This window comes from Lactuca sativa, chromosome 5 (genome assembly GCF_002870075.4).
Source record: "Lactuca sativa cultivar Salinas chromosome 5, Lsat_Salinas_v11, whole genome shotgun sequence".
Classification (NCBI taxonomy): Eukaryota; Viridiplantae; Streptophyta; class Magnoliopsida; order Asterales; family Asteraceae; genus Lactuca; species Lactuca sativa.
Window position 1 is genome coordinate 268,410,509 of NC_056627.2, and position 15,203 is coordinate 268,425,711.

The following is a 15,203-nucleotide window of genomic DNA, read 5'->3' on the forward strand; positions in this document are numbered from 1 at the left end:
GCTTATTCCCCTCCAGGGCTTCCTTTTTTGTACTCGCCTCCCTCTTGCCTGCTTCCTTCATTCACCCGATGTGGGAATTGGGATGCAGACACTTTCGCTTTCGCTGCCAGCTCCCTTCCTTCACCAACAAAAACAACTTCAATGGAGTATTATTCTTTTACTTCTTTACTTTCTCTATATATATTCAAATCAAACTTACACTGTACTACTGCATATGCATATGTGTTTATGATTGCATTGCTTTTTCTTTTCTTATTTTTTTGTAGTTTAAATTCACTCCACGCCAACAAACAGCACAACTTCATTTCATGCTCGATTACAAATGGCTCCTTCCACTCATGTACCTACTATGCTTTGCTTTAATTTCTCCATTTTGTTTTTATCACATATCTATTAAGTAAACACAACAGCTAATGGACAAACTCAAACTTCTCAGATAAGTCCGACTTCTTAAAATCCATTCTATCAAAATATGTGTTTTTAATCAACATAATCCTTTTAGCTTGTTTTGCTGATAAAAATCACATTACATCTTCAAACCATATAAATTTATAATCATATCCAACACATTTCTTACTCGTTTAAAAACCTCACAAAAATTATTTTTCCGGGCAACCCTTTCTTCGTTATGTCATCCCGCTCTCAGGTATTGAATATTCAACCATACATTATGTTTCCCGTAATTGTTCGCTGTTCCTTTCCAAGATGCTATCCGCTTTTTCAACCAACATGTCCCGCTCTTTTCATCATCTTCACCTAAAATCACTTCCAATTCGATTCTAACATTTACGGGATGACTTTTACCGAACAAATATATTTAGAATAAAAAAACGCTCAATAAATAACATTATATTCGAATTTAGTTAATGGATGAAACGGAAAAATCCATCTTCAACAATCCAAACTCAATGCCCGCTCTTGTTTTACCATCTGTGATGTTTATTTTTTCAGTTGAATGTACATAAAGGTGCTATAGTCCATGTTCTAACAGCATCACCGCATCATTTAAGCCGTCCATTTCAACTTTCAAGTAGTACGATATCTAGCCGTGGGTCTCCATTAATGGGACTCGAAACTCAAAACAAGCTTCTAAAATAAAGGAATTGTAAAGTGATCGCGTGGATGTAATTGATGAAGTAACTTGACTGCTATCAACCCCCTTTTGCTTCAAATTCCAAATTTCATCCATCACATCAATCTTCTCCTCTCATTCTATCCGTATCTTGTTCTCTACGTCATCATAAGAATTCTTCGTGCTCATGACTTGGTCCCCCGGCATCGCTTTTCGTCTCATATCAATATTACCCATAGTTATAAATATAAGATACGACAAGATGAGATTAAATAGGTACAAGACTCGTACGTTAAGTTCCACTTACCGGAAAAACTCTAGATTCTAAAACTTAATTCAGTCTCGGATAATGTCAACACCCAAATAGGCACAACACTTATATTTGCCGAAAAATCTAAAGTAGCAACATACTTCAAACATCCTCGTTTATCGACTTTTACCTTTGAAAGATTTTATCTTAAATCGTCGATTAGCCAACAACTTAGCAATGAGTTTGTATCCTAACACAATCAAACTAAGTGGTCGATAATGTATAACTTTCAATGAGCTACCCACCTTTGGAATTAGAGTGATGAAAGAACCATTACAGCCATGTGGAATATTAGCTTAAATAAGAAACTCCGTGACACCATCAAAAATATCATAGTTCGAGAAGCCATTTGCACCCGGAACTTTATCCCCTTCGCACGACCAAACAACACTTTTAATTTCCTCAATCGTGCACAGAACTTCCGAACAATCGTCTTGATATGACACGAGATTTGTACACCGTGTGCTATGTTTTTGAACACTCTCGCCTTCGAACCTGTTAAATTTTATTTATTACTAAAATAATCTTCTCACCAATTTGCGGATCATGCTGCTAATTGACTGTTTTTGTACCACGAATAATAAGTTGCATGTGTCTTCTATTAAGAATACTAAGAATACTGTCAACGTACTTTGCTTTTCCGTCCCCTTCAAATTCTTCGTTTAATCTTAGCTTCTTTAATAACATCTAAAGTTTTCAATTTCTCGTAATCATGATTTTTCTCAAAATATTCAAACGATCCCCCATTACTTTTGGAGTGGCATTTTCCTTGATCAATCTCACATCGTCAAAATCATCCCATTTCATGCAACAATTATACAAGTTGAAAGCTGCCACCACATGTTTGAAAAAAAAAAACGTGTCTCTAATATGGAATTGATTTCTCCAACGATGGTGACATTAAACCCGAAATATCTACAAGATTCCTGAAAACTGAAAATCTATCCAATTTGCTAATTTTTCACCGCTAACACTAATTGGGTAAAATCATACCCACCCATAGAATGTTTCTTATCAAGTAACCCTTCTTTTATGAATGAAATCATTAAATGAATTTGTCGTATCTTGAGGAAAAACCAAACCTACCCTCTCGGAATGTGAATCTGATAGAAAACTTGTATAAATTGTGTATTCATGAAAAACTTAGGAAACACCCACTCCCCTTCGACAATAATAATTTATTCCTTCCCATTAAATCTATTCACTTCAACCACCGAAGGATCCCAAATGCATAGTAATAACCCATTGGCCCTTTCCCTAAATACTCTATAATTTTACAAGATCTAACGGACCATACATGTTTCTTGAATCCCAAAAAATTTAACAATATGCGTTCTACACAACTTCATGTCTTTATTCGGTTTGTCGTTGCTCCCGATCCCACTAATATTTAAGAGAAAGAATATTCAATTATCCATTGTGTAACGGACCATACATGTTCCTTGAATCCCAAAAAATTTAACAATATGCGTTCTACACAACTTCATGTCTTTATTCGGTTTGTCGTTGCTCCCGATCCCACTAATATTTAAGAGAAAGAATATTCAATTATCCGTTGTGTTCTCACTCGATAATTTAAGAATGTATGATTCATACCCTTTCGATTTTCTGACGTGGCTTCGTAGGAGGATGAATAAACCGGCTTATCCAACGAATTCTCGACATCAAAATCATGTTCCTTGACGGTGGGTTGCTTCCGGAACCCCTCGACACCAACACAATGAAATCGACCCCCATCAAACCCTCGTGGTTTCGACATGGATTAAGACGAACTTCCATCTTCATCGGCATTATTTGACTTTTTTGATCTTTCCTTATCATTAGTTATGCTTTCACAGTGGCCATGTCTTCCATAGATATTTGTTTGCTCGGATTAGTACTATCACCCTCAAAACACATGTCATCCCTCTCGTGTATACCTTTATCTTTCCAACTTGATTTGATTGACCCGTGTATATTGAACCGCCTCCACAAAAACATCCTCCTCCTCGTTTCCACTCACATCATCGCCATTAACCGAGTTACTGTATTCTTCTTGTTGGCTTATATCATCCATATTCTTTTAAATGTTATGAATCTGTCATCTAATCCCTTTCACGCACACTTTATACTTCACCTCTTCAATTTCCACCGTAACAAACTCTTCTATTTTGTGATTTTATGATGGTTTTTAAAGATGCTCCCCCCTTAAACGTGTCTTTATTTTTTTATCCCTGTCAATAAACATAGCTTCATCCCAAGAAATTGCAATTTTCTTGAATGCAACAGATGTACAAGCACACATCGAAAAGGAAGGCCCTCAATTTCAAGCCACACCATCCTTTCATCAACCAAAAAGTTATTTGTTAACAACCTCATCTCCTAAAGTACCAGTATTCTCTACGTATTTTTTGAACTTAATGCAAGGATTTTGATACTTAAATTCAATACACACCCACGTCCCACAATACAGTTAACTTTAATTTCGTTAAATCATTCTTCACAACACACATTATACAAGATTTCATTGAGATTCACATTCCGAAGACACCCAAGATCCATACACAATAAGTCAAGCACAATCTACATATATTTTATTCCTAAAAAATATTATATGTTCATGTTGACTATGTGTCTCCCCTTCCCTGTTGACATCGAGGCATAATATTTTGAATTTCCTTCCTAAATTGAGTTTTCTTACCATTTGAATTTACTTGTGGTCTTGGTTGATCTGTGTGGGCTCATATTATTTTCTCTTCCCTTATAAACCTCGCAGTCGAAGAAAATAAAAGAAATCTCCCAATCGATATGGTGCAAAAGTTTTGAATCAAACACTACTTATTATCAACATCTATAAATTTGGCAATAGAAAGCTTCATCCCTAACAACTTCCTTGACATATAAACATCTACAACCACTCTATATTTTAACCTATCTTCCATAGATCCTTCATCTCCAAATCCCCCTGAAAAAGTTGTATCAAATGTCGTGAAAGACAAATCTCCCACCTTTTTTAAATTAGGGTTCTCGTTTGATTTGATTTTCTTTGCAAACATCCATTAACAATGACCCCCCCCCCCCCCCCCGGCGCCCACCAGAACGCTATATAGAGGTCAACCCTATTTTTTTTTTCAAAACGTTTCACAATTAACATTGTATGTGGTTTACCACTTTGAAGCGTATTCATCTTTCATTTTCATCCAACACCTGATTTCATGCCCTTATATCTAAAAATAACTAGGATTTTGATTTTTTAAACTTATGTAATGTTGGTGTTGTATTTTGAAAATATATTTGAGCTTTGCAGTATCGGTTTGATATTTCACTTTTTAACATTTATACTAAAAATAACATCACATAAGTTCCTATACGTGTTAGCTCAGTTACATAGACCATGTAGCGACTTGGTTAGGAGGATAGGAAGCCATTGACTCCACGTATTTCTTATATAAAAAGAGTGAAATGAGCCATTAACTATGGGATTACCGAAATAAGTCGGGTAGTGCCCGTGATGGACTTGCCTTTGCGGCTAAGTACTTGACTTCAAAGATAGCTAGCTAGTTTCAATGAAGAAAGAGGAGTTGTACCAAAAGAACATGCTTTCTACCCCTTCTACTTGCACATGGACAGAAATGGATAGAATACCCTATAAAGCTTTACTTTTCCTATTCCATATGATTGACTTTGGTCTTTTCCTTCACACCTTTGGTGGAATGCAAAGAAGGCCTCCTGTTCCCTATGATTGACTTTGGGCTTTTCCTGTAACCCTTAGGTGGAATGCGAAGAAGGCCTCCTTCCGGGGGAGGGGGGGTCCGAGACATCAATGAGATACCACTCTGGAAGAGCTAGAATTTTCAGGAGGTTCGGGCCAAGGGAGAGTCTCATGTAGAAAGTTTCTATAATGTAATAGAATTTAGCCACAAAATTAATTTTATCTAGATGTCCACGTAATATAACATTTCAAAAATCCAATCTCAATAACTTAGTCGTTGATTGGAAATGTTCTTAGGGATCTAACTCGGGTTCTCTTCATGTATGTTGATGCGTGCCTGCAAAGAAAAATCTAAAAAAAAAAAAATCTTACCAAAAATAAAATCACATATGTTCTAGCGTTTCTTATATATTTAATATGGCTAATACAAAGCAATCAGTTTATCGAGATGTCCCCATAATATAGCATTTCAATGATCCATTTCAAATAAGTTATTTGTATTTAAGAAATGGTTACATGCTTTTAACTAGGGGTTTATTTCGTTATGTTAAATACAAGTTTGCGTTTTAAAATAGGTACCGCTTACGAAGAAAAATTACAAACAAATCGTCATGTCAATGATGCGTTTTCAATTCCCCTGTATCTTAAACCGAGAGACCCTAAGGTAGATATTAGGGTTTGGGTTAAACATGCCCCGATAAGGCGCAAATTATAGATTTCCGGCCGATCGGTCCGTAATTGTTGCATCAAGCAAGTCGGAGTCTATGAGATTCTAGGTTTAGTGTTTACGGTATATCGTATTCCGTTCTATATAAGTTGAAGTGACTGGTTTCTCATATATAATTGTGTCATGTTCTGTATTGTTTAAACAAAAAGTATGATGTGTGAAGTATGATTATTTTCAATAACATAAACATTAAATAAGATTACATAAAAAGTAAATCGATTGCACGGTAGTGTCGACATTGCGGGCGGAAGCTTCTATTTGGCGTTGGTGTTATGTTTTGATGGGACAACATTTCCCGAAGCTTTTATAAGTAAGACGGACCTTTGTCGTCATCTCTTCAGACTGATTGTCTTTCCCACTGCAATCCTGCTTTTGGGGTACCAGGATAGTCATACAAGTTGATGATAAGTTGGACTAGAAAGAAACCATCAGATGGTTTCGAAGAACCAAAATCCCTTGATGTCGTTGGAGATGGTTTTGTTTTACATGACGCGAAGTCCAATTACAATGTGTTGGTGGAATTGTTAATCAAAAGGAAATTTAAGTTTGTGTAGGTATATATTAGTGACTGCTCCCACATTGGTGTGTGAAGGATTCCAAGACGATTTTATAAATCTATCTTGTAGATTGTTCATCACTGGGCCTGGTAACGTTTGCCTGTAACCCAAGTGGGGGTATCAAAGTGGGTTGGATTATGATTTGGTCGAGTTAGGTTGGGTCTGGTGGTGTGTAATTTGACTTGCCCGTTCCAAGTCAATAGTTGTTTCACGTGGCCTGAGCGAAGGCTTTGGGTCTCTTGGAACCTAGAGAAGGGTTCCAAGTCAATAGTTGTTTCACGTGGCCTGAGCGAAGGCTTTGGGTCTCTTGGAACCTAGAGAAGGGGGCAATGCGTTAGGCTGGCTTCACAGAGCTGCGACAACTCCTCGCTTCCAGACAGTGGAAGGATAACAAGTCTTGGCTCTTCAGGCCTATATTGCCAACTAGTCTCACTCAAATGGACTCCCACTTTTTTATAATTTGAAACAAGTCCATTTTGTAACGTTTGCCTAGAGAAGGGGGCAATGCGTTAGGCTGGCTTCACAGAGCTGCGACAACTCCTCGCTTCCAGACAGTGGAAGGATAACAAGTCTTGGCTCTTCAGGCCTATATTGCCAACTAGTCTCACTCAAATGGACTCCCACTTTTTTATAATTTGAAACAAGTCCATTTTGTAACGTTTGCCTTTGCCTGTAACCCAAGTGGGGGTATCAAAGTGGGTTGGATTATGATTTGGTCGAGTTAGGTTGGGTCTGGTGGTGTGTAATTTGACTTGCCCGTTCCAAGTCGATAGTTGTTTCAAGTGGCCTGAGCGAAGGCTTTGGGTGTAACCTAGAGAAGGGGGCAATGCGTTAGGCTGGCTTCACAGAGCTGCGACAACTCCTCGCTTCCGACAGTGGAAGGATAACAAGTCTTGGCTCTTCAGGCCTATATTGCCAACTAGTCTCACTCAAATGGACTCCCACTTTTTTATAATTTGAAACAAGTCCATTTTGTCACAGGGATGAGTCATATTCATTCAACAAATAACCTTGTTTTGTTTCATCTCCTGATGAAAATATATCATTAAAAACAATAGATTTTTGAGTCTCTTGGAAATTACCATATTGGTAACATGAAATATTTAAGTTTGTGTATGTGTATATTAGCGACTGCTCCCACATTGGTGTGTGAAGACGATTTTATAAACTTACGGGAGTGGGTTCACATCAGACACAGCAAAGACTTGTTTCAAATTTTTAAGACTTTTCAAGTATAAAAGCTTTAAGCTATTCTTAAACATTGGACTAAGTATTGGAGGGGTACGCCGGGCCTTGGCTGTAGTGTAAGACCAAGGCGACACATGAAGAACCCCAGCAGCAAGCTACTGTAACGGGCCTTCCCCCATAAAAAATAAGATTAATATCGAGTGGGCCGATGGCCCACATATCAGATATTAAACTGATAAGAACAGATACTACACTTGATCTTAGCCAAAAGGCCGAGAAAGGTATGCTTATTCCCCTCCAGGGCTTCCCTTTTTGTACTCGCCTCCCTCTTGCCTGCTTCCTTCATTCACCCGATGTGGGAATTGGGATGCAGACACTTTCGCTTTCGCTGCCAGCTCCCTTCCTTCACCAACAAAAACAACTTCAATGGAGTATTATTCTTTTACTTCTTTACTTTCTCTATATATATTCAAATCAAACTTACACTGTACTACTGCATATGCATATGTGTTTATGATTGCATTGCTTTTTCTTTTCTTATTTTTCTGTAGTTTAAATTCACTCCACGCCAACAAACAGCACAACTTCATTTCATGCTCGATTACAAATGGCTCCTTCCACTCATGTACCTACTATGCTTTGCTTTAATTTCTCCATTTTGTTTTTATCACATATCTATTAAGTAAACACAACAGCTAATGGACAAACTCAAACTTCTCAGATAAGTCCGACTTCTTAAAATCCATTCTATCAAAATATGTGTTTTTAATCAACATAATCCTTTTAGCTTGTTTTGCTGATAAAAATCACATTACATCTTCAAACCATATAAATTTATAATCATATCCAACACATTTCTTACTCGTTTAAAAACCTCACAAAAATTATTTTTCCGGGCAACCCTTTCTTCGTTATGTCATCCCGCTCTCAGGTATTGAATATTCAACCATACATTATGTTTCCCGTAATTGTTCGCTGTTCCTTTCCAAGATGCTATCCGCTTTTTCAACCAACATGTCCCGCTCTTTTCATCATCTTCACCTAAAATCACTTCCAATTCGATTCTAACATTTACGGGATGACTTTTACCGAACAAATATATTTAGAATAAAAAAACGCTCAATAAATAACATTATATTCGAATTTAGTTAATGGATGAAACGGAAAAATCCATCTTCAACAATCCAAACTCAATGCCCGCTCTTGTTTTACCATCTGTGATGTTTATTTTTTCAGTTGAATGTACATAAAGGTGCTATAGTCCATGTTCTAACAGCATCACCGCATCATTTAAGCCGTCCATTTCAACTTTCAAGTAGTACGATATCTAGCCGTGGGTCTCCATTAATGGGACTCGAAACTCAAAACAAGCTTCTAAAATAAAGGAATTGTAAAGTGATCGCGTGGATGTAATTGATGAAGTAACTTGACTGCTATCAACCCCCTTTTGCTTCAAATTCCAAATTTCATCCATCACATCAATCTTCTCCTCTCATTCTATCCGTATCTTGTTCTCTACGTCATCATAAGAATTCTTCGTGCTCATGACTTGGTCCCCCGGCATCGCTTTTCGTCTCATATCAATATTACCCATAGTTATAAATATAAGATACGACAAGATGAGATTAAATAGGTACAAGACTCGTACGTTAAGTTCCACTTACCGGAAAAACTCTAGATTCTAAAACTTAATTCAGTCTCGGATAATGTCAACACCCAAATAGGCACAACACTTATATTTGCCGAAAAATCTAAAGTAGCAACATACTTCAAACATCCTCGTTTATCGACTTTTACCTTTGAAAGATTTTATCTTAAATCGTCGATTAGCCAACAACTTAGCAATGAGTTTGTATCCTAACACAATCAAACTAAGTGGTCGATAATGTATAACTTTCAATGAGCTACCCACCTTTGGAATTAGAGTGATGAAAGAACCATTACAGCCATGTGGAATATTAGCTTAAATAAGAAACTCCGTGACACCATCAAAAATATCATAGTTCGAGAAGCCATTTGCACCCGGAACTTTATCCCCTTCGCACGACCAAACAACACTTTTAATTTCCTCAATCGTGCACAGAACTTCCGAACAATCGTCTTGATATGACACGAGATTTGTACACCGTGTGCTATGTTTTTGAACACTCTCGCCTTCGAACCTGTTAAATTTTATTTATTACTAAAATAATCTTCTCACCAATTTGCGGATCATGCTGCTAATTGACTGTTTTTGTACCACGAATAATAAGTTGCATGTGTCTTCTATTAAGAATACTAAGAATACTGTCAACGTACTTTGCTTTTCCGTCCCCTTCAAATTCTTCGTTTAATCTTAGCTTCTTTAATAACATCTAAAGTTTTCAATTTCTCGTAATCATGATTTTTCTCAAAATATTCAAACGATCCCCCATTACTTTTGGAGTGGCATTTTCCTTGATCAATCTCACATCGTCAAAATCATCCCATTTCATGCAACAATTATACAAGTTGAAAGCTGCCACCACATGTTTGAAAAAAAAAAACGTGTCTCTAATATGGAATTGATTTCTCCAACGATGGTGACATTAAACCCGAAATATCTACAAGATTCCTGAAAACTGAAAATCTATCCAATTTGCTAATTTTTCACCGCTAACACTAATTGGGTAAAATCATACCCACCCATAGAATGTTTCTTATCAAGTAACCCTTCTTTTATGAATGAAATCATTAAATGAATTTGTCGTATCTTGAGGAAAAACCAAACCTACCCTCTCGGAATGTGAATCTGATAGAAAACTTGTATAAATTGTGTATTCATGAAAAACTTAGGAAACACCCACTCCCCTTCGACAATAATAATTTATTCCTTCCCATTAAATCTATTCACTTCAACCACCGAAGGATCCCAAATGCATAGTAATAACCCATTGGCCCTTTCCCTAAATACTCTATAATTTTACAAGATCTAACGGACCATACATGTTTCTTGAATCCCAAAAAATTTAACAATATGCGTTCTACACAACTTCATGTCTTTATTCGGTTTGTCGTTGCTCCCGATCCCACTAATATTTAAGAGAAAGAATATTCAATTATCCATTGTGTAACGGACCATACATGTTCCTTGAATCCCAAAAAATTTAACAATATGCGTTCTACACAACTTCATGTCTTTATTCGGTTTGTCGTTGCTCCCGATCCCACTAATATTTAAGAGAAAGAATATTCAATTATCCGTTGTGTTCTCACTCGATAATTTAAGAATGTATGATTCATACCCTTTCGATTTTCTGACGTGGCTTCGTAGGAGGATGAATAAACCGGCTTATCCAACGAATTCTCGACATCAAAATCATGTTCCTTGACGGTGGGTTGCTTCCGGAACCCCTCGACACCAACACAATGAAATCGACCCCCATCAAACCCTCGTGGTTTCGACATGGATTAAGACGAACTTCCATCTTCATCGGCATTATTTGACTTTTTTGATCTTTCCTTATCATTAGTTATGCTTTCACAGTGGCCATGTCTTCCATAGATATTTGTTTGCTCGGATTAGTACTATCACCCTCAAAACACATGTCATCCCTCTCGTGTATACCTTTATCTTTCCAACTTGATTTGATTGACCCGTGTATATTGAACCGCCTCCACAAAAACATCCTCCTCCTCGTTTCCACTCACATCATCGCCATTAACCGAGTTACTGTATTCTTCTTGTTGGCTTATATCATCCATATTCTTTTAAATGTTATGAATCTGTCATCTAATCCCTTTCACGCACACTTTATACTTCACCTCTTCAATTTCCACCGTAACAAACTCTTCTATTTTGTGATTTTATGATGGTTTTTAAAGATGCTCCCCCCTTAAACGTGTCTTTATTTTTTTATCCCTGTCAATAAACATAGCTTCATCCCAAGAAATTGCAATTTTCTTGAATGCAACAGATGTACAAGCACACATCGAAAAGGAAGGCCCTCAATTTCAAGCCACACCATCCTTTCATCAACCAAAAAGTTATTTGTTAACAACCTCATCTCCTAAAGTACCAGTATTCTCTACGTATTTTTTGAACTTAATGCAAGGATTTTGATACTTAAATTCAATACACACCCACGTCCCACAATACAGTTAACTTTAATTTCGTTAAATCATTCTTCACAACACACATTATACAAGATTTCATTGAGATTCACATTCCGAAGACACCCAAGATCCATACACAATAAGTCAAGCACAATCTACATATATTTTATTCCTAAAAAATATTATATGTTCATGTTGACTATGTGTCTCCCCTTCCCTGTTGACATCGAGGCATAATATTTTGAATTTCCTTCCTAAATTGAGTTTTCTTACCATTTGAATTTACTTGTGGTCTTGGTTGATCTGTGTGGGCTCATATTATTTTCTCTTCCCTTATAAACCTCGCAGTCGAAGAAAATAAAAGAAATCTCCCAATCGATATGGTGCAAAAGTTTTGAATCAAACACTACTTATTATCAACATCTATAAATTTGGCAATAGAAAGCTTCATCCCTAACAACTTCCTTGACATATAAACATCTACAACCACTCTATATTTTAACCTATCTTCCATAGATCCTTCATCTCCAAATCCCCCTGAAAAAGTTGTATCAAATGTCGTGAAAGACAAATCTCCCACCTTTTTTAAATTAGGGTTCTCGTTTGATTTGATTTTCTTTGCAAACATCCATTAACAATGACCCCCCCCCCCCCCCGGCGCCCACCAGAACGCTATATAGAGGTCAACCCTATTTTTTTTTTCAAAACGTTTCACAATTAACATTGTATGTGGTTTACCACTTTGAAGCGTATTCATCTTTCATTTTCATCCAACACCTGATTTCATGCCCTTATATCGAAAAATAACTAGGATTTTGATTTTTTAAACTTATGTAATGTTGGTGTTGTATTTTGAAAATATATTTGAGCTTTGCAGTATCGGTTTGATATTTCACTTTTTAACATTTATACTAAAAATAACATCACATAAGTTCCTATACGTGTTAGCTCAGTTACATAGACCATGTAGCGACTTGGTTAGGAGGATAGGAAGCCATTGACTCCACGTATTTCTTATATAAAAAGAGTGAAATGAGCCATTAACTATGGGATTACCGAAATAAGTCGGGTAGTGCCCGTGATGGACTTGCCTTTGCGGCTAAGTACTTGACTTCAAAGATAGCTAGCTAGTTTCAATGAAGAAAGAGGAGTTGTACCAAAAGAACATGCTTTCTACCCCTTCTACTTGCACATGGACAGAAATGGATAGAATACCCTATAAAGCTTTACTTTTCCTATTCCATATGATTGACTTTGGTCTTTTCCTTCACACCTTTGGTGGAATGCAAAGAAGGCCTCCTGTTCCCTATGATTGACTTTGGGCTTTTCCTGTAACCCTTAGGTGGAATGCGAAGAAGGCCTCCTTCCGGGGGAGGGGGGGTCCGAGACATCAATGAGATACCACTCTGGAAGAGCTAGAATTTTCAGGAGGTTCGGGCCAAGGGAGAGTCTCATGTAGAAAGTTTCTATAATGTAATAGAATTTAGCCACAAAATTAATTTTATCTAGATGTCCACGTAATATAACATTTCAAAAATCCAATCTCAATAACTTAGTCGTTGATTGGAAATGTTCTTAGGGATCTAACTCGGGTTCTCTTCATGTATGTTGATGCGTGCCTGCAAAGAAAAATCTAAAAAAAAAAAATCTTACCAAAAATAAAATCACATATGTTCTAGCGTTTCTTATATATTTAATATGGCTAATACAAAGCAATCAGTTTATCGAGATGTCCCCATAATATAGCATTTCAATGATCCATTTCAAATAAGTTATTTGTATTTAAGAAATGGTTACATGCTTTTAACTAGGGGTTTATTTCGTTATGTTAAATACAAGTTTGCGTTTTAAAATAGGTACCGCTTACGAAGAAAAATTACAAACAAATCGTCATGTCAATGATGCGTTTTCAATTCCCCTGTATCTTAAACCGAGAGACCCTAAGGTAGATATTAGGGTTTGGGTTAAACATGCCCCGATAAGGCGCAAATTATAGATTTCCGGCCGATCGGTCCGTAATTGTTGCATCAAGCAAGTCGGAGTCTATGAGATTCTAGGTTTAGTGTTTACGGTATATCGTATTCCGTTCTATATAAGTTGAAGTGACTGGTTTCTCATATATAATTGTGTCATGTTCTGTATTGTTTAAACAAAAAGTATGATGTGTGAAGTATGATTATTTTCAATAACATAAACATTAAATAAGATTACATAAAAAGTAAATCGATTGCACGGTAGTGTCGACATTGCGGGCGGAAGCTTCTATTTGGCGTTGGTGTTATGTTTTGATGGGACAACATTTCCCGAAGCTTTTATAAGTAAGACGGACCTTTGTCGTCATCTCTTCAGACTGATTGTCTTTCCCACTGCAATCCTGCTTTTGGGGTACCAGGATAGTCATACAAGTTGATGATAAGTTGGACTAGAAAGAAACCATCAGATGGTTTCGAAGAACCAAAATCCCTTGATGTCGTTGGAGATGGTTTTGTTTTACATGACGCGAAGTCCAATTACAATGTGTTGGTGGAATTGTTAATCAAAAGGAAATTTAAGTTTGTGTAGGTATATATTAGTGACTGCTCCCACATTGGTGTGTGAAGGATTCCAAGACGATTTTATAAATCTATCTTGTAGATTGTTCATCACTGGGCCTGGTAACGTTTGCCTGTAACCCAAGTGGGGGTATCAAAGTGGGTTGGATTATGATTTGGTCGAGTTAGGTTGGGTCTGGTGGTGTGTAATTTGACTTGCCCGTTCCAAGTCAATAGTTGTTTCACGTGGCCTGAGCGAAGGCTTTGGGTCTCTTGGAACCTAGAGAAGGGGGCAATGCGTTAGGCTGGCTTCACAGAGCTGCGACAACTCCTCGCTTCCAGACAGTGGAAGGATAACAAGTCTTGGCTCTTCAGGCCTATATTGCCAACTAGTCTCACTCAAATGGACTCCCACTTTTTTATAATTTGAAACAAGTCCATTTTGTAACGTTTGCCTGTAACCCAAGTGGGGGTATCAAAGTGGGTTGGATTATGATTTGGTCGAGTTAGGTTGGGTCTGGTGGTGTGTAATTTGACTTGCCCGTTCCAAGTCGATAGTTGTTTCAAGTGGCCTGAGCGAAGGCTTTGGGTGTAACCTAGAGAAGGGGGCAATGCGTTAGGCTGGCTTCACAGAGCTGCGACAACTCCTCGCTTCCGACAGTGGAAGGATAACAAGTCTTGGCTCTTCAGGCCTATATTGCCAACTAGTCTCACTCAAATGGACTCCCACTTTTTTATAATTTGAAACAAGTCCATTTTGTCACAGGGATGAGTCATATTCATTCAACAAATAACCTTGTTTTGTTTCATCTCCTGATGAAAATATATCATTAAAAACAACAGATTTTTGAGTCTCTTGGAAATTGGTAACATGAAATATTTAAGTTTGTGTATGTGTATATTAGCGACTGCTCCCACATTGGTGTGTGAAGACGATTTTATAAACTTACGGGAGTGGGTTCACATCAGACACAGCAAAGACTTGTTTCAAATTTTTAAGACTTTTCAAGTATAAAAGCTTTAAGCTATTCTTAAACATTGGACTAAGTATTG

At 37.2% G+C, this 15,203-nt stretch overlaps 1 non-coding gene across 1 annotated transcript; it reads right to left on the minus strand.

The window, feature by feature from the left end:
• Positions 1-7,633: 7,633 nt before the first annotated feature.
• LOC128126471 (U2 spliceosomal RNA) lies at positions 7,634-7,830 on the minus strand. Its single transcript, XR_008224468.1, has one exon. It is a non-coding gene; the product is annotated as a U2 spliceosomal RNA (small nuclear RNA).
• Positions 7,831-15,203: the final 7,373 nt, after the last annotated feature.